At 48.4% G+C, this 19,727-nt stretch overlaps 1 long non-coding RNA gene across 12 annotated transcripts in view; it reads right to left on the bottom strand.

Moving 5' to 3' along the window:
• Positions 1 to 19,727, bottom strand: part of LOC138846800 (uncharacterized) — a 773,267-nt gene that overhangs the window by 564,586 nt on the left and 188,954 nt on the right. For 2 of the 12 annotated variants that reach the window (XR_016225375.1, XR_016225376.1), the window contains exon 5: positions 4,855 to 5,146. The exons of 7 other annotated variants lie outside the window; for them this stretch is intronic. This is a non-coding gene — a long non-coding RNA (uncharacterized LOC138846800). Of the gene's footprint in view, positions 1 to 2,134; positions 2,154 to 4,854; positions 5,147 to 19,727 lie in introns of those variants that run through there. 3 more of the 12 variants (XR_016225365.1, XR_016225370.1, XR_016225363.1) reach the window with 3 other exon arrangements.

Raw genomic sequence — 19,727 nt, 5'->3', positions numbered from 1 at the left:
TCATCCTTTGTTCAACCCCGGACAAGTTTTCAGCAACACATTCTGTACAAAATAAAGGACTGTCTTGATTTCTTTTCTCTCCATTTTGTTATTTGGATTTCTCTCTTTGTTTTTGCAGTTTTTTTCTAGAATAGGTGTCAATTTACTTAGTAAACATTGGGCTTAATTGTTTGCAAGACTGCAGCATAACTGGCACAAAGCGAAGTTACTGTAGACAAGAACAAGCCATTTGAATGTGCAGTTAGTGGGGAACTGAGAACAAAGGCTGGAGTTTTATTTAAAGAACAAGTCAATCACGCCAGGAGAAAGACAATGCCCCAGCTCCTTCCCTGTGCACAGCTGAAAGGCCCCAAGTTGCACTGTTTCAAAATGTGTGAAGATACTCCGCACAAAAGGCCCAGTTGTGAGCAATGATAAACGAGATCAGGGAGAGCTGCTGGGTTCACAAAGAAACCAAGCCCTCGCCACCAAGCAGAGCTGACTGCATCCTCCAGGATGACAAGGTTTGGATTGAAGGCTGGCCAGAGACAGCAAACGGACGTGGAAGTTTCTTGCAAGCTTCACGACCACCCCTCACATACATTAAACGCACCAGACAAGGCACGAGGACAGCGACAACAAGAGACCACAGTTCCGCCAAGGACGCTGCCCGCGCATTGTTGGCCTTCGAGCCCCGCTTCCCGCACCCAGAGACCCTGGTTTTTCTCCCATGGCTTTGCTGCAGCAGGACTCGGAGTCAGCAGTCAGCAGCATTCTGTCTCTGCCCTGGCTGCTCACCTCTGCCATGCCATTCCTAAACAAAGGGGCGTGGCCACGTGCCAACCAAGCTTGATGGACATGTGGGTTTCAGGTACGCTTCTTGCATCACGCAATACTCTTGGTATCTCTTCAATGATCCACAATGAGGCAGCAGGCTGCAGACTCCTCATCCCCACTCTACAACCCACAGACCCTTCAATGACCACAAAGTAGGATTAGGTGTTCACACAGACCCAGCCCTCCAAGCATCTGCTCCCGGAGAGCAGACACCCACAAACATGCAGAAACGCAGGGGACAAGCACATGCAACCCTAGCAGTCCACAAAGCCCGACAGGGGACAGATGGCAAGCAGAAAAGAGAGCGTCATACGCCATGGATCTTGCGAGCCTCGGTCGCAAGTGCGAGGAGGCGAGTGTGCAGAGGACCTGGGTGAACTCAACAGCTGTGTCATTGCCAATGTCAGGGCTGGGCCAAAGGCAGGGCCTGTGCAAAGTCCCAGACGAGAGCGCATGACCCTGATTTTCTGAATGGGAGACAAAGGCAAAGGAAGAGGTCAGGAAAATAACAAAGGCATTAAAAGCTTACTGCTGACCTTCCAATGTGACAGGAGTTCCTCCAAAAGTCCACTCCTCCTTAGGACCCTGGAGACACTATTATTACTCCCCTTGGACAGATGAGAAAACTGAGACACTTGCATGACAAACGATGTGCCCAAGGGATAGACGGACTGACAGACAGTAGGACAAATATACCGATAGATTCCTGATTAATAATATTACAGCCAGATGATGGAACAGATGGACCACAGAAATGACAGGTACAGGAGTACTTGTCCATACACAGATTTTGGCAGATGAAGAGAGACAGATGAAAGGTAACAGACAGCTGGATAGAAAGATGCTAGCTGATGGATGAGACAGGAATAAGTAGAAAGGGATGGATGGATGCACAGACAGATTCAGAGAGACTTACACCGAAACACATACATAGAAATTAAAGAGCCACATAGAGGACAGGGAGACAGACGGCTAGAGAGGTGACACAGAGATGACAGGTGTGACAACTACTGATGCTCGGCGATGCACAGAGGACGGATGGATCCCTGACAGAGAGAGACACACAGTACTGCGACCCTACAAATGGAGCACCGACCCCATCCTCTGCTCCCCTCCATGGGCAACGGGCAAGTCAGAAACCAAGGAGGGCAGCGGAGAGGCCGGCTCGAGGTCCTCTTCTCGGTAGGCAGCGAGCACCAGAAACCCTGCACTCTTCGCAGAGGTTAGTTTGAGCGGAGGTTTCCCAAAGGACGTGAGTCTGAAGTGGCTTTGAAATCACTGAAGGAGCTAAATATTGAAACACGCCCGCAACCCCAGGAAGCATGTTCGTGGAGGACCTGGAACGGGGAAAAACAAAGATTCAGAGGGGATTTGCAAGCACGAAGACGATGTGAGGAGCCAGACGTTTTCTCTCTCAGATCTGCTGTCGGGACAGATGTTCAAAAACACAGGTTCTACACACTGGCTCCCTTTGATACCCCGAGCAGCTCGTTGGGAATGCAAAGCAGCTCCTGCAAGGGGCGCCTTCCCTGACGAGGTCCAGCCACGTGGCTCTGGGCTGATTTCAAATACAGTGAGCCCACACATAGTACTCGGGGCTCCCCGGAATGACAGTAACTCACACCAAGCCACATGACAGTGAAGCACGAGCCGCTGCCTTCGTTTATAATCCCACCCCCGCACGGCTTCCCCACCCTGAAGAAAGGCCCGAGAGAAGGCTAGGTAACTAGCCTGGAGTCAGCACCAGGCACTCGTGTGTGGATGGAGCACCTGACCGAGCACTGCCAGCTGCAGAGGGCTGCCCACACACACCTCCTGTAGCCACTCCTGTCGTCCTCAGTCAGAACCTTCCAGCAACAGCTCCTTCCCCCTCAAAGTCCTTCCTGCTCCCACTCCAGGAACGGGGACACATCTCATTCCCACCTATTCCATCGCATTGGAAAAAGAACAACTCCATTCTGAAAACACAGTTCCGTGGATGGTTCTGGACCCCGAGCCGTGGCCGTGATGTGTGTGTCTGTCAGGACTCATGGGCCTGGACACCAAAGGTCAATCTGACTATATGCAAATGACATCTGCATTTAAATAAGAGTTAATGGGGGGAAAAAGAAATATTGGAATTTCCGCCTGGACGTGGAGGGCCTGCAGAACAAAACTGTCTGTCATCCCCGAGTGCCCGCCTGACTTTCAGAGGGGAAACATGAATGAGCCAATTAAATGCCTCATTTCAGAGTGACTGACAAGTCACATCTGAGTTACTCAACTAGTTCTGGTTTGGGGACTGGCAGGTTCCACTGTATCAAGCTGTGGCTCTGTTTAACCCAAGTGTTCCCCCGAGGCCCTCCTTGGCTGTCTCTCTCCCAGCCGCAATTGAGCTTTTGCGCGTGGGCCTATAAACACGCTAATGAATGAATGGACAACTAATTACCTTGTAAATATGCATGAATGAGCACAGGCCTCGGATTCCTCCGCAGCAAGCCAGATGCCCGGGCGCCCTCTTGCTACCTCCCTGTGCATGAGAAAATACGCAGAGCCCCGCACAGAGGCTGGGGTTGCTCGACCTCAGGGACAAACCTTTCAACGTGGAGGAAAACCTGCCCGTCTGCTGCAGGACACCTTAAGATGATTTTTAATAAAAATAAGAGACAAATGAAGGCAGGAAGGATGAGCCACTGTGAGGGTGCCCATGTTTACCATCAAGAAGCTGATCTCATGGTGGAGATGTCGCAGCCTTAACATTTTAAAATCATTTTTAGGGGCCAGTGCTGTGGCACAGCCAGTTAAGCCGCCAACTGCAATGCTGGGTACCCCATTTGAGTGTCAGTTCGAGTCCTGGCTGCTCCACTTCCAATCCAACTCCCTACTCATGTTCCTGGGAAAAGCAGCAGAAGATGGCCCGTGTCCTTTGGCCCCTGCCACCCATTTGGGAGATCTGGATGAAGTTACAGATCCCAGCTTTAGCCAGACCTCACCCCCACCCTTGTGGCCATTTAGGGACTGAACCGGTGGGTGGAAGATTAATCTCTCTCCACCCAACTTGGAGTCACAGCTGTGTGGGCCTGCAGGGCTGAGTCTGTTAACAGGAGGGCTGGCATCAGTCAATCAGAGTGGAATCCTGCACCTACTCTTGCATGATGGTGCCACCCTCAGCCAACTGCTCAGTCCCAAGAGTCCTCTGTTCCCCCATCTTACCTTATGGGAAAAACAGAAGCCTGCCTTGTAAGGCTGGTAAGAATAAACCAGATAATGCCTTCAGCATTTGCACGTGGGATCTGCTAAGTGTGTCTATCACTAGCAGTGCTAATAACTCCCAGAGGAATAAGAAGCTAATTATGTTTCTACAGACTTGATGTTAGCTCCTGCAACATCAGCTGGAGCTGGTCCCAATATCAGAGTTCAGACAACACAGGTGGGATTGTGTTGAACTCAGACCAAAGACGGCCAGCAGAAACTCGACTCCATGAGGAGCTCCTGGGAGCTGCTCATCTCCAGGGCTGCTTCCCACTTCCCCGGCTGAAGCATGAACCCACATCCACACACCCGCACCCGCACCCGCACCCGCACCCGCACCCACACCCACACCCACACCCACACCCACACCAAGAATTAAGAAACCAGGGCAGTGCTGCCTGATCTCTGGCGGATAAGAACAAGAGCCAGCCAGTCCTTCCGAGAGGTACACCCCACGGAACAACACGAGGCAAGTCTCAAACGCAACAGCTCAAGGACAAGGAGGCTTAAGAAACACTGAGTTCCAGACAGCCAAAGGGATGACTTCACCGCAAAACATTTGGGTGCTAGAATCCACAGTCAAGTTCTTATTCATTGGATGGCCTGGAATGTCACACATGTGCCAAGTTTTTAAACTGTTAGTTCATAGATATGAAGTACCTGAGCTATCATCCCATCAAATCACCTCCTAAACAAATCCCTTTCATGACATCCTGTTGAACAGTTACCAAGTACCCTGCCAGTGATTCACAACTCAGTGCTGCCAGGCAGTACGTTGTTTCTTTTTCATTTGTTTTTGTTTATTTCAGACAAAGAGAAAGAGACAGAGTAAGTTCCCATCCACTGGTTCACTCCCCAGATGTCTGCAAGGGTCAGGGCCGAAGCTGGAACCTCAGTCTAGGTCTCCCATGTGGATGACGGGAACACAACTATTCGGGCCATTACCAGTGCCTCCAAGGGTCTGCATCCGCAGGGCCTGGAATCAGGAACAGGAGCCAGGAGTCCAAGCTGGGGACTCTAGTGTGGGTTGGGATGCAACTGCGAGCATTTTCTGGCATTGCAGCACTATTCACCCAAAGTCAATCTTCCAGGGAAGGTTCTAGAAACAAACAGGAACCTTCTCAGGAGCAGGTGGGGGATGGGCATCCAGGGAGGGAAAAAAATCCTTGCAGGGTTGAGTGGCTCACCCCCATCAGCACCCACCACAGGGACCTGTCACTCATTCCATCACAACTTGGGACACACCCAGTGCTGTGACCTCTGGGACAAAACACGTAAAGCTGTATGCCACCTCTGTTATCTTACCCTTGCTTCTTTTTCCTCCTTCAAAACTTTCCTTTTATTGAAATATATTATGATTAAGCACAATTACAGAAGACCACAATATCTCCACTCCGAGTTACAGTCTGTCATAAGGCTGTCAAAACATGGTTACAAACTAGTTTCTTTTTTTTCCCCCACAAAGAGCTCGAACATAGATTAAAACATAGAACTCAGTACAGAGGAGGGAAATGAATCCCTTAAGCATGGTGCCTAAGAAAAGCTTTACCAGGGCTCAGCACGTGAGCGCGACGGGAGCCCACAGGTGCCACCTTGGGCTGGGGGGGGGGGGGGCTTCCTGTCAGGTGTTCCCGAGCAGTCTCAGGAGGGTTCCACTTTTACAGCAGAGAAGCCATGAGAATCCTTTTCCCATCACCTGACTATGGTGCTTGTCTGAAGGCAGAGAGAACGCTAGCAAAACTTTACTTGGAAACAACAGCAGCTGGGCAACTGTTGTCAAGGTTCTCACCTCTTGGAGTCTCTGTTTTCTCATTTGCTAAGTGGATAGAATAATATCTTGAGTTATAGGAGGAGCCTTAAACTAGTCACATAAAAACTGCTCATCACAGGGACACATGTGAAGATTTCTAAACGGAGCATGTATTTTTTCATTTTGTTTATTTCTTCTTTAAAGGAAGCTAGATGTCTTTAAGTTACATTTGAGAAAGGGGGAGAGAGTACAAGAGCGAGCAATAGCCCATCTACTGGTTCACTTCCCAGATGCCCAGGAGCTGGGAACTCAATCCCAGATCTTCCAACCACTTGGGCCATCCTTCACTGTGGTCTCCCAGGGTGTCTTTTAGCAGGAATCTGCATCAGGAGTGGAGGTGGGGTTCAAACCCAGGCATTCTGGTATGGAATGCAGGAGTCCCAAGTAGCATCTTACACTATGTGCATATTTTTTTACATTCTTAAAAAAAAAAAAAAGTCTTCAGAGGGAACCACAAAGTTGAAGACCCACTAAAACCTTATGATGATGGGCTTTTCCTACTGTACCAGGTAGCATCAGCAAAGACCAAACTGATTCGTCTTGTGCCTGAACTTGACATTGCCGGGACTTTTTTAAAACGTGCAAGCAACAGCATCTCCTTCAGATTCTACCCCACACCACCGACCACAGAGGCTCCACCTCTGGAAGTTCATGGAAGGTGTTTTGATTGTCACAAAGCCAGGGAAAGGGACACAGATGGCATTCAGTGGGCATGTCCAGGGATGCTACAGCCAAAGCAACCTCTTACAATGAAGAAGGACGACCTATTCACCTCCTGCGTAACTTTCCAATGCCCCACTGGACATGTGCAAAAGTAGAGACCTGTTCATGATTACCCGAGCCTGGAACTTAAACATCTTTATGCAAAAAAGCAAACTAGTTAATGCTCTATATGAATTTATCCAGTGGATTTTGCAGGAACCCAGTTGCCAAGTCAATCAAAGGACAACTGTAGACAAGAGTTGTTCACTGTGCCAGAAATTCTTGACAAAGCCGCCTGAGAAACCACGTCACCGATACAACTCCCGTTTACCTGTCTTCATCTGCAACCTGCCTGCTCACGGTGAAGCCACACAAAGGGGTGGGCTTCTGGCCACTCCATTAAGTTTTCCAGTGAGGTTCTCTGATCATTTTCATATGGAAATGCCGATTTCTTTTAGCTTTGTTTTATAATAGTGTTTGAGTATTTCATTTTTTTTTAAATTATGGCAGTGAGTGTGGCTTTTTTCTACTTATTTCTTCTCAGGAGAGTAAGGAGCGTGCTCCATGACATTTGCTATCAAAAGGCAGACTGATGTTACGATCTGTGCCACATGGTGAAGCTGGTTGCCATCTCTCATTTCGCAGGCCTGACTCCTTCTCCAGACTTTTCTTGCAGGAAGACTGGGCTTACCTTGAAGAAAGCCCGTGACCTCAGCAGGAAGCTCCCAAGTCCAAGGTTGATCTCTGGGTGAGCAGGTGGGCTAGCCAAGGTGCTTGCACACAGGGAAGCTTGCTGAGCAAATGGAAAACGTTTCCCCAAGACTCAAGGGCCTCTTGTTGTCACCTGCATTAGAATCGGCCATTTGTCTCTGTCCACCGCAGCTGAGACAACAAAGGGGCGCCTCTGTCTTTGACACTGAAGAGCCCCTCTTGCAGGGTCTTAGGGTTGAACACCAAGTAAACACGAGTAGGCTCCAAAACATTCATGGGAAAATGGAATTAAAAGGCAAGTGTAGGACGGTGCCGCGGCTCACTAGGCTAATCCTCTGCCTGAGGCACCAGCATCCCAGGTTCTAGTCCAGGTTGGGGCACCGGATTCTGTCTCGGTTGCTCCTCTTCTAGTCCAGCTCTCTACTGTGGCCTGGGAAAGCAGTGAAGGGTGTCCCAGGCCCTTAGGCCCTGTACCCACATGGGAGACCAGGAGGAAGCCCCTGGTTCCTGGCTTCGGATAGGCACAGTGCCACTTGGGGGATAAACCAACAGAAAAAGGAAGACCTCTCTCTGTGTCTCTCTAACTCTGCCTGTCAAAAAAGAAATAAAAAAAAAAGGCAAGTATATTTGGTACCAAAAAAAATTTGAAATCCATACATCGTTCCTCCATACACATTTTTGGAGCACTTTCTGAAGGCCCCTCAAAATGCATGAACACAACACAGCCTCTCGTGCTTCTGTAGGTATTTTTGAGTTGCAGTAGGTGTCTAAGTGGCCAGGGAAGATCATTTCCTTTTTCCCCAGTGTCAAGCCTCCAACGTGGGTGTTACCAGGGAAAATCCACTCGTAAACTTGCGAACATGTTTAGTGTCTCAGGTTCTCTTTGGTATGGAAAGTCAAAGAACTTTAATAAAAAGTTCCCATTTGTCCCTCTTTTATGTGAGACTACGGTCATGAGGAAAAAATACAATGAGTTGGACTGGGTGTTGATTTCTGCCTTCACAAATTCAGAAATTTTCTCTCATCCCATAGAGATGGCAAAAAAAAAGTTTGCAAAAGATGATCAGAAAAAGAAATTTGTACTCACTTTCCACAAAAACAAATAGGACAAGATAATTCCTCTATTTCTAGAAGGCAAGGAAGTCTTCTGTTTGTCTAGGACATGAGTTAGCACCGTGCTGCGCCTGTGCCTGCGTTTTCTGACGAGACTTCCCCAAGACGGTGACTCCACACACAAAACCACAAACCCGTCCCAGTTGAAGGAAGGACAGCAGGGTGGCACCCAGGAGGACACAGGTTGCTGTTACAGAGATCTGACCAGATGGACCCTGGACGATGAACCGGGGCCCCGAGTCTCTGAGCTTCTACAGCCTCTTACAGCCCGTGTCTTCTGGAAGCTGCCGTTGGTGTTGGGAGTCCAGTGCGGGGCACAATGCACAACAAAAAGCACCTTGCATGTTTCTGAGAAATTAACAGCAATGGGAAGAAAACCAGCAATTGTCTCCACTGAAATAACCACTTCTTGCCTGCAGCCATTTGAATCAGAGATTGTTTGCATTAATAAGGCGTTAGCCTTTTTTTTTTTTTTTTTTTTTTATTGTCAAATGCCAGCCGTTCAATGTCCCACATTTGCCCGTGAAATTCTGGGCAATGAAGCTGACACAATGTAATTTACTTGAATTGAAATGTGCCTGATCCACAGTGTACTTTCTCAGCCTTTCCGGCCGGCTTTCACTTCCAGCGGCCTTTCTGAGCCATCAGACAGCAGGGAAACCTCAGGGAGTCACCAAGAACAAGGGTGCGGCAGCTGGGTGGCCGCTGGAGCAGCTGGCGAGGCCACCCTTCACACAGGGGCTTTCCCAGGGGAGGAGGACGATGACTCCCGTAAACTTTAAACAAGTGCCAAAGCTCTCCTTGGATGAGAATTACTTCAGCTTCACCACACAGACCTCAAAATTAATGCAAATTTGTGGATGAGAATAAAACACACAGTTTGAGTCATCTCTGGAAAATATAATGAGCTCTGAAAGTACACACCGGAGCATAGAACTTAACAAGCTAAACTACACAAATAACCTAAATGTATAAAACGCTTCATCATCATCATCATCATCATCATGGAAAATATTTGAAATGGAAAAAAGAAGAGAAAGTAAGTCAGAAACAGAGCGAAAGCATCACACAGTGTAGGTACCGGGGGCGAGATTTTTCCATACGTACAAAATAAGATGATGTTAAAAACTGCTTGATGAGAGTTACTGTTCAAGGTCATGTATCCTGGCATTATTTATAACACCAAGAAATTTGGGCGAAAATAAATGCCCAGTAATAAGGAAATCAGTTAAATAAACAATGATGCATCCAGACCGAAGAGCCACTGGAAGTATCACGGGAAATGATACAGGCAATGTTTCCAACAGAACTTTAAATTCAAAAAGCAGTTTACAATGAAGTATGTACATTTTGCTCCTGATTTCACAAACTGTGCAAAAAAGTATACCTATGCAAGGGGAAGGAGAAAAATATATTCCCTTCGACGTTGGTGGTGACTAAGGTGACATTTTATTTTTATTTGGTGTGCTATTCCATGGTTTTAAAAACTGTTGTACACTAAGCATGTCTGATCTTGATAACAAGGGGAAAAAAAGACAGCAAAAATGTTACACTAATTTCTGAAAAAATAGGGCTAGACACAGCAACAGTTCCATAGGATCTCAATCTAATTTCTTTAAATCACATCTCCCGTGCACAGGCAAGGGGCAGAAATAAAGTCCCTGCTCAGTCTTTCCCAGAGGGTTTGGACCAAGGGTGAGGTTCATGGTTGTCCTTTACCCCAGGAGAGGACTCCGTGCTTCTCTGCCCTTTAGATTCAGACTTCACACATATTTCCCCCAATCTTAATAACCCGGCGCCTGACTTCCGGTGGATGTGGAGAAATCCATTTCCCAATGCCCCTAGCACCCGTGAGGACTTCCCTGGACCAGCAGCAGGATCCACCTTCTAGAAGGCGTGAGAGCTGATGGGCAGCTCACACCTTCAGCAGGAAGCGCCCACCCTTTGTACTCCCCTGATCTTGTCTTGACCAGCCTGCCCTCTGCCCCTGCAGATGAGAAGATCAATGTCTAAAACACAGACTACATTTGCAAAGTGCTCAAGGAAAAGGAACGTAACCAAAAAACTCTGTGAGGCACACCAAGGAAGGATGCCATCCCCCCTGTCGTGTGAACAGAGCTTGAGATGGCTGTGGTCAACCCGTCAGAAACAAACCTCCAACTGAAAATCAACTCAGGCCTGGGCTCCTCAGTGGTGACCAATAGCACAGCCGCCCAGAAAGTCCACGTGCAGAGTAATTCCTTCAGCAGAGGCTGGGAAACTCAGCTAGAGCCTTTCCTACCAATTAAAGGTAGTCAATATTGATTATCTGAGGGATTTCCATGCCCAGGAAGCAAATTAGAAACTCAATACCTGAACTATTCCTAAATGCAGTTATCAACTTCAGAGTTTTATCTCATAAAACCAATTCAGCTTAGAGTTTAATTCTATTAAATTAGGGCTTAGAAATAAGATTTGCTCTAGAATGAATGCATCATTAGTTTTAAAATGCAATATACGGAAACCCAAAATGTGCTGTATTACAGTTTGTAGAAAAAATGAGTCAAGATGCCATCTAAATGCATTTCTTCTTAAATATATTTACCAGTCCAAAAAATGATTGTTCTTAAAGATTCCAAGAGATGGAAGGGGAGCATTTCCTCTCTGGTAGAAAACCATCTCACAGGCGCTGCTGTTTTGCTCAAGGGTCCCCTTCGCAGGTACACCCCCTTGTTCCAAGCACGGACAAATACGAGAACCCAGGATGGAGGGGAGAGGAGACAGCTACACCGTCCTGGATGGGCTTCACGGTGAAGCCCCGTGGATGACAGGCTTCAAAGCCAAGAATGCCAATATGGAAATCTGTGAAGGATTAACTCCAAGCTATCCCGGTAGCTATCCCGGGGTTTTCTACTCTGTACTTGTGTAAACTTGAGAGGTAGAGAGAGACCAAGTTTCTATCTCCTGATTCATTCCCCAGATTTCCCCAACGAGGACCAGGGCCTGGGAACTCAATCCAAGTCTCTGGTGTGGATGGGAGGGACTCTGTCAGTGAGCCATCACGGCTGCCTCTCAGGAAGCTGGAGTCAGGACACGGAGCTGGGAATCCAACACAAGCAAGGAGACAGGAGACCCAGCGTCTCAGCAGGCAGTGCACCTGCCCTGCGCTTTGCTACAAGACAGTCCTGCAGATTCTGCTCGCACCGTGATGTCAGGGACAGGGTCTTCCAGTCCTGGGCAGAGTCTGATCTTCGCTCTCATCAGCTCAGCTCGCAGAAACAGAGCACACAGCCCTGCTTAGACCCAGCCATGCAGCTCAGCCCTCAAAGCCCACCTCACCCACGCAGCATACTCTGTAAGAAAAAATCAGACTAGGGGTACCTCCGGCTAATGGTAGCATTACAAAGACTGGCAATGAAAAACAAAATACAAATGCTCAGGCCATGTCAGGGAACTCCAGGGAAGGCCTGAATCCTCAAAGATGCACCCTCCGGGGACAATGAGAGAATGGCTGTCATCTCCATACAGTCTTCGGCGACGTGGTCACAATGAGCCATCTCCCTGGGGACAACGGCCGGAGCCAGGTTCTATAGCAACTGAAACCACATTTGCCATTCTGAACAGAAATGATTATGTTTTCACGAACTGCATTGTATCACACTGTATTTTAGGATTCCGCATAGCACTCTTAGGCCCTCGTGAAATACTGCCACACATCATCTTGTCCGCTGCCAAAGGAAATCAGTATCACAGTACCTTGTCAATAGATGACATACGGGTTAATCCTGCATTTGCATCGGGGAAGAGTAATCCAACACAAAGCTTTCCCATATACAAAGACACAAAAGATGGCCAGGAAGCAACAGCACACGGGAGGTGAGCGTGGCCTGGTCTGGTTTTAATGCAGGGCTGCAGGTGAACCGCTTCATTATGCTGGAATTCTCAGCCCTGTAATGACCCACGACTTTCAGTAAATTATGGGCCACGGAAGACACGAAGGAAGGAAGAATGAGACCTGATGCTGACCTGGCTCTTAAAGATCCTGTGCCCCTCCTCAACTCTCCTCTATTTTTCCTTACTTTATCTATGCAAACCCATCTATGTATCTAAAACATAACATTCAGGGTAGACACAAGGAGAAGGGAAATCCATGTGTTTTCCCTGGGCAACAGTGGTTATCCAAGTAAATATGAGGAACTATTTTCATGGGAAATCATGTTTATAGGTTCTGTAAGGACAATTTGTAGGGTCTAGCTGAAGACTCTCAGACCAACTTGTCCAAAGTGAGTTTCTAGAAGGTTCCCTGACCCTACTTCCTAAAAATTCTAAGTACTTCCAGTCAGTATGGTATGGTCAAAGGTCATCACTAAATTCAAATCTTATTATTGTTATGTTGCTCATTTGGGGAGTCGAAATGAAATATAATTCTGGAATTTAATTTAGATCCTATAAACTAGAGCCTTTATGTTCCAGCCTCTACAGGATTCACGTGGGGAAAGCACCTGCTCTTTCTCTGCAAAGCGCCATCTAGTGCACAAAGTTTTCAAGTGCAAAATCCACAGACCATGAAGGGGACAGGTGACCTCGCATCAGTCATTTCATTTTCCCAGCATCCAGTTTCCCCCCTTTCCAGAAGCGACAGAGGATGTCCTTGTCTAGCATTCGGCATTGAAAATTCTAATGTCTGATGGCAAAGTCCTATCTGCAGTGAAGAGAAATCTAACAACCAGGAAGCAAAAGCCACCAACACCACAAGCCACAAATGAGGAACGTGAGGCAGGAGGATGGGTGGGCTGGGAATAGTCCATGGGAATGCATATAACAAAAAAAAAAAAAAAGGCATGGATTTCAAATTTTTTTTGCAATGAAATAAACTTATCTTCAGTTCCACTTTCCACAAACTTAGATTCTAAGTCCCCTAGATGTGCTCTCTCAGCAAGGAGGCAGAAACACTGGGGGCTGACTGCCTCACTGAGACCCAGGCCAAAGCTGCTTGCTGTAGGCAGTCATGAGGCCCAAATACCAGACGACACCATGTGAGCAAGCCACACTGTGCCGAGAGCATTTTTAAAAGCGCACAGTCCTGTGTGTTTAGGAATCAAGTTCACAGCCAACGAAGTTACAGCCACCCATCTACATGAGCTTCATGCAGCCTGGGTCGCCTCTAGACAAACACCAAGAGACAGGAAAAGCTAATTTAAAAAATAAAAAGCAAAGTTCCGTGGTCCAGTTCAAATTGAGCTTGACAGTGAAGGTCACGGTAACTTTTCACTTTCGGTTAAAGACACCGCCTTGATCATTGCCGGATACAGGCAACACCACCACACAGACGTAGTCCACCCGGAATCAAGATTACCCTAATGTGTTTCCCCCCCAATAGCTTTCTTTATTTACTAGCTTAAAAAAAATTTAATGAATTATCAAATCACTAACACTTTGTGGGGAAAAAAAGTAAATCCAGTTTTCCCTTAAGTGTATCATCAGCAAGAGCAACCAACGTTTGCAAAGCAACAGCGTCAGTGGCTTCTGCAGGCTGAGTGCCTTAATTTCTTGCACCTTTTCAAACGCCTCCATTCTGCTTCTGCTTTTCTTGTCTTCTTTTCCTCACTCCTGTGTTTTTAGCATTTTTTTTTTTTTTGCAGTCTTTCTAGTACCACCAATCACAAGGAGTGGTAAAGCACTCACATTTTAAAAAACTGTTCAAGCCAGTTGCGATTCATTGTCTGTAAAGAAAATGACTTCGCCTTCCAACATGTGTTTTCAATATGGACGCATCACATAAAACGTAAAAAGACCTCTTGTCTACCATGGCAATTCTCACAGAGCCATTTTGGTCTTTATAGAAAGATCTCACTTCTATCTTGGTGGAAAAAAAAATCTGAAACAAAGCAGACTCTACACCTCCCTCCAGCCTGTTTTCTATTTCTCCCATGCTGTCTTCCAAAGACACTAGCACGTGATAAAAGTCTGGGCCTCCTTGGTGCAGAACGCAGCTTGCCATCCCTTGGAAGTGATCAAGGACATCAGCACAGTGCCACCACCGCAGCCGGAGCAGCAAGTGTCAGGGACGCAGGCCTTGCTCTCCCTCGTCAGGTTTTCTCCCCTTGCCCGTTCCCATCAAAGGCTCTGCAAGGGGACTTCAAAAACTTGGGAAAAATGCAACTGAAAGAGAAGTTTATTTAGGGGCAAAAACAAATGTGGAACCTACACATCAGGAGGGCCTTCACTAAGTTCATGGAAGGGCTGCTGTCACAGGTTAAGCAGGTGCCTGCCACACCAGGATCCCATATGAGCACCAGCAAGAGTCCTGGCTGTTCCATGTGCAATCCAAAGTGCCTGGGAAAGCAGGGGATAATGGGCCATGTACTTGGACCCCTACCACTCACATGTGAGACCACGATGGAGTCCCAGGCTCCTGGCTTCTGCCTGGCCCAGCCCTGACTGTTGCAGCCATGTGGGGAGTGAACCAGCCAGCGTATGGACGCACATACTTGTTCATTCACTTGCTCACCCTCGCTCTCACTCACTCGCTCTTTCCCTCCCTCTCCTCATGCCCCCCCTCTTTTTTTAAGATTTTAATTTTATTTGAAAGGTAGAGTTAACAGAGACAGAGAAGAGAGAGAGAGAGAGAGAGAGATCTTCAATCCACTGGAAGCTTTTGTGGACAATCTCAGAGGCCGGAGAATAAAAATGCCCTTCAATACAATCGTATATGGTGCCAAGGAAATTGAGTGGTTTTAGATTCAGATTAAAGCAGACTTAATCCCAATCCTATTTCTCACTGTAAAAATTAATTGGTTCTCTGTTCCTTTATCCCTAGTCTTAGAAGAGGAGTTGCAAGAGTGGACATTTATCCTACAGGTGAAGACGCCTGTTGAGATACCTCGACAGAAGCACCTCGGTCTGATGCTGACCTCCACTCGAGCTTCCTGCCAATGCAGACCCCAGAAAGCAGCATTGATGGCTTCAGCCAACCATGTGGGAATCCTGGATTGAATCCTCAGTTCCGGGTCCAGTTCCAGCTCAGTCCCAGTGGCTGTGAGCTTCTGAGGAATGAACCCATGAGTAGGAGATCTGTCTTTCTCCGTCTTGTTATCTCCCAAATAATTAAAAATTGTTTTAAAGCAGCAGGTATGAATACTTGCCCAACAAACTTTAGATGAAATCATCCACACAGAAGTGAAATATTCAAAATCTGTGATCTGTATTTCGCAGGGGAGTGTGGACAAGGTTTAACAACTGTCACCTCCAAACTGCCTGTGAACTTGTCCCAAGTATCGGCAGTGACCAACAGTCTACCAGCCCAGCCTCCCCCAGAAACATCTCAAAGCCACAGTTCCCAGCCTCCCTTGTCATTCAGTCTTTAAACGGGAAGCATCCACAGGGCAACGTCCTGGGTAGACACTGTGAGCGCATGAATCTCTCTACACTGTGTGGTTCTGGAACCCAGAGCTGCCTGGTAGCAATGAAAGCCACCACTCTCGTGGCTGGACCATTCCTAGGGGTCTTTCCTGGAAGCTCAGTGTGGGGTCTGTATCTGGGGTCTTTTCACTGATTCTGTGAGCAGTCTTAATCCATCTCCTTCGACTTCCACTCCTACAGCATATTCCGTCATCGTAAGGAGGAACAATCAGACACAACATTCATAGTTCTTGGCTTTGTGCTTGCCACACACTAAACATTTTACATGTTCATTTCCTCTCTGTTATACCTCTCTCACTACCAAGACCACAGAGATAGGGCAAAAAAAAAAAAAAAACCTACCTACACTACAACTGTTGCCTGTTGCCCCACATGATGGACTTCAGAACAAGTTCTTACCTCCCAAACTCCCTGGCTGGCACAACAGGAAAAGATGCATTCGGGGAAGCCAGCACTAGAAGAATGGGGAACTGACCCTGAAGTCTAAGGCACAGGCAGGGGGCCTCAAGTGGAAGGCCACAAACTACGACCCCACAGGGTCGTGAACTAGGACCCAGATGGAAGGTGACTCAGGAGGCCTTGAGGGCTGAAGAGCGTGCACAGTGGGACACCAAAAAGGCGTGCGCGTGTTTTGGCCTAGGACTGCAAGACTGGTTCCACAAACCAGAGTCACCTCTGTGTCCCAGGGGGATGCTCCCCACATGGTGCAGAGAACAAGCGCTATTCAACCTCAGACAAAATCAGGACGACTGGAAAAGACGCACAGTGATGGTGACCAGATGCGCCAGCTCCCCCGAGCAGCCTCTGGACTCTCAAGTTATTTTGCACAGAGCTTCTTTCCAGTATAGATCATTTTCTGTGTCATAGAAGAGTCAGCTCTGTGTGCACCTTAGATCTCTGTCATGCACGGACCCTTCTGATATTTTTTACATCAGGCCACGTGTCTAGCTGAGCATACTGAATCCAAGTCGAGCCCCGTGGTTGTTTCTGACAGTGTGAATGGGTGCATGGATGTAGACCTGAACCTTCTCAGTTTCATAATCTCTCATTAGTTACTGAACTTTCATAGACTTTTTGGTTGATAGACTTGCCAAACTTTTCTGATAGAAACATAATCATATAGTTTATAGTAATTCTACCTTCAAATTCCAAAGCCAAGACTTCTAAAATTATTCTTATTTTGGGTTTTTGCCTTATCTAACCTTTCCAAAAGTCCTTTCATTTTGGCATGTACTACATATGAGAGTATTTCAAAAAGTTCATGGGAATGAAATTAAAAGTTAAATTTATTTTGGTCCCAAAAAATTTGAAATTTGATGAAGTGATTTTTTCATCAGATGTATTTTCCAAGAACCTTTTGAAGACTCCATTCAGCATCCAAACATCGTCAGCATGTTTACCATCCAGAGGACCAGCTTGCTGCTTCTGATGACATGACTGAGCTCGGCCATCACATGGTGAGGCCATCTTTCAGCCCCCAAGTCTGATTTCCACAGCCTCTGCCTCCACACTTTCCCAACCAACACAGTCCTTCTCATGCTTGTCCCCAAAGCCACTCACCATTCACTCTAAGAACATTCGGCAATTCCTTTGTGCCAGCCACTGTGCTAAAGGCAAAGGATGCCCCGACACCTGAGAGGCCATTACCGGACACAGACTAGCCAAGTAACTGTTAAACGAACAGGGAGTGTGAAGAGAGGGGTGCTTGAACAGTGCCGCTGGTTGGAAATGGCCACATGCCCAGCACAGCTTCTCCCACGAAGTGACAACTGCTCCCTCACGCCCTAGAGCCGGTCTGGCCTCACGAACTGCTCTGTCCAGTAAAATCTGCTGGACGTGACACTATGTGAGTTCTGGGCCTAGGTCTCAAGAGACCTAGCGATAGACCCAGGAACCTCAACTGACCCAGCTGAGGTCCCAGACAAATGAGCCATCGAAGCCAACACCTAGAGATGAGCTGGCTTAGGGGCACCAGCCGAAGTAGCTCACCCCCAGAACTGGGAGCAACTGCAAGTGCTGTTCTAGAACTGTTTCTTACGCAGCCAACACTGCCCGATACAGCCAGGATCTGACAACTGTGCAAGGAATTAGAGAATCCAGGTCCAGAAAATGCCCTGAAGGGGAACAGCACCTGAGCAAACGGGGGGCAGGGGTGGCCAGAGCTCAGGGAGGCCGAGCCAGACCCGCTGCGCAGCCTCAGGTCGTGGGTTTCTCGGAGCAGCTCTTCACACCATGGTTTCCTGGAACCAAGGCCCCAGCCTCCAGCCTGTGTGACGTTCTAGATGTTCTCTCAGCTGCGTTCATCAGGGTGCCCTGTTCACTCCCCCACCCCTGGCCACTCCCAGTTCCGGGCCAATGCACGAGGTTCTGAGTCCCGACTGCAGGGAACCTGAAACACCTGGGACACAGCACCTGCTGTGCCAGCGAACAGGCTCCTGCCTCACGGAGGGCCCTGGGCACCCGGCCACCCTCTCCGCACTTTTCTCCTCATGATAATCAGCGCCCATCATCCCTTCCTCCCCACAAAACCCAGGCCGAGCCCACTCCTTGGCATAGAGTTTAGGCCTTGAATGCTCTCCGTCCGTCTTTGTTCCATCGTCATTTACTCCAGCCACAGAGAACACAGAAGACAGAAGAACATTTGGATTTTCCTCCTGGGGGCCGAGCTTCCCCCATTGACCACGATGTCCCTGCAGCTGTGCTTCCTTCCAAAGCAGGATGGACTCAGGAGCATGGGGGTCAAGGAGGAACCTGAGAAGGGCCAGTGCGGGAGCAGCCATGGTGCAAGTGGGCCATGGATGGCACGGCACCCAGCGCTTGCCCCTGCAGGGGCTGCTCTGAGCAAAGCGGGCAGACCAAGCCTCAGCAAACCACCCCAGCAAGCGTTAGGGAAGAGAAGAGCTGATCTCCCATCTCCCTCCTGTCCCTTCTGGGTTTAGGGGGGCCCTTGGAGGCATTAAATTCCTGACCGTTCCTGATGCCCTGTGCATAGGGTGGGCCGTACCCATGGCCCAGGGAGCACCAGACTAAGAGACAGAGGTGCTGGAGCGTGGACACTGTGGGCTACCTGGACTGTCCTCTTCAACTACCGGTAGACACAGGTGAGGCACTGACAGCGATGGACACATGGCCATGTACTGGGAACACGCAAGCCACCCCAGTGCTCAAGGCCTCATCACGCGTGTGAGCTCAGTAAACACTCAATACCACGAGGTTACCATGAGCTCCATTTTACACATGAGGGACTGGATGGCTCCAGGCAGATCGTAGGCCTGGTTCTGCTTCACTCACCCAAGTGCCTAAATGCCAAGCAGCTTGGTAAGAGAGTTTGCTCACCACGGGCACAGCAAAGGTGCTGGAAGTTCGTGGTCCCCACACAGGACAGCAGCCACAACCATCACCTGTGCATCCATCAAGACTGATTCTTTCCCTTTTATACAAACAGATACTCTTCACTTACAATGCCTAGTAAGTGCTTTAGTAAAGAGGCGATGTGGGCATCTACCTTTTCTGGGCACCCAGCATCCCACCGCACTTCCCAACTGCTCATTTCCGGAGATAATTACCTATGCACGATCAGCGTAGACCTGCTGAGAAGCTAACAGGTGCAGGTGCCTGATTCTCACCCGAGGACTTACAGACACCCGATCCTTCCCGGGGGTGGGTCTGCAGCCTACACCTGACCCATCAAATGCCCTCTCCTAGGACTATGCCCCTTGAACTAGTGACACAGGATGGAGAAGACGACAGGTCTTTCAATGGAGAAGCAACGTCCAAGGCCAGAGCACCCCCACGAGGGCTGGCAGATCCCTTGTCCTTCCCTCCAGCCCTCCGCGTTCCTTTGCTGCTCCCTCTCCCTAAACCTGGGCCCCTAAGTCTCTGGTTGGTGATTCTTGCTGCCCTCGTTCTTTTCCTCTCCCTAACAGCCCCTGCTGCTTAACTG

This window comes from Oryctolagus cuniculus, chromosome 18 (genome assembly GCF_051225735.1).
Source record: "Oryctolagus cuniculus isolate XC-2025 breed Fujian yellow rabbit chromosome 18, ASM5122573v1, whole genome shotgun sequence".
NCBI lineage: Eukaryota > Metazoa > Chordata > Mammalia > Lagomorpha > Leporidae > Oryctolagus > Oryctolagus cuniculus.
The sequence above is the reverse complement of the archived record's forward strand: the minus strand, read 5'-3'. Positions and strand labels throughout refer to the sequence as shown.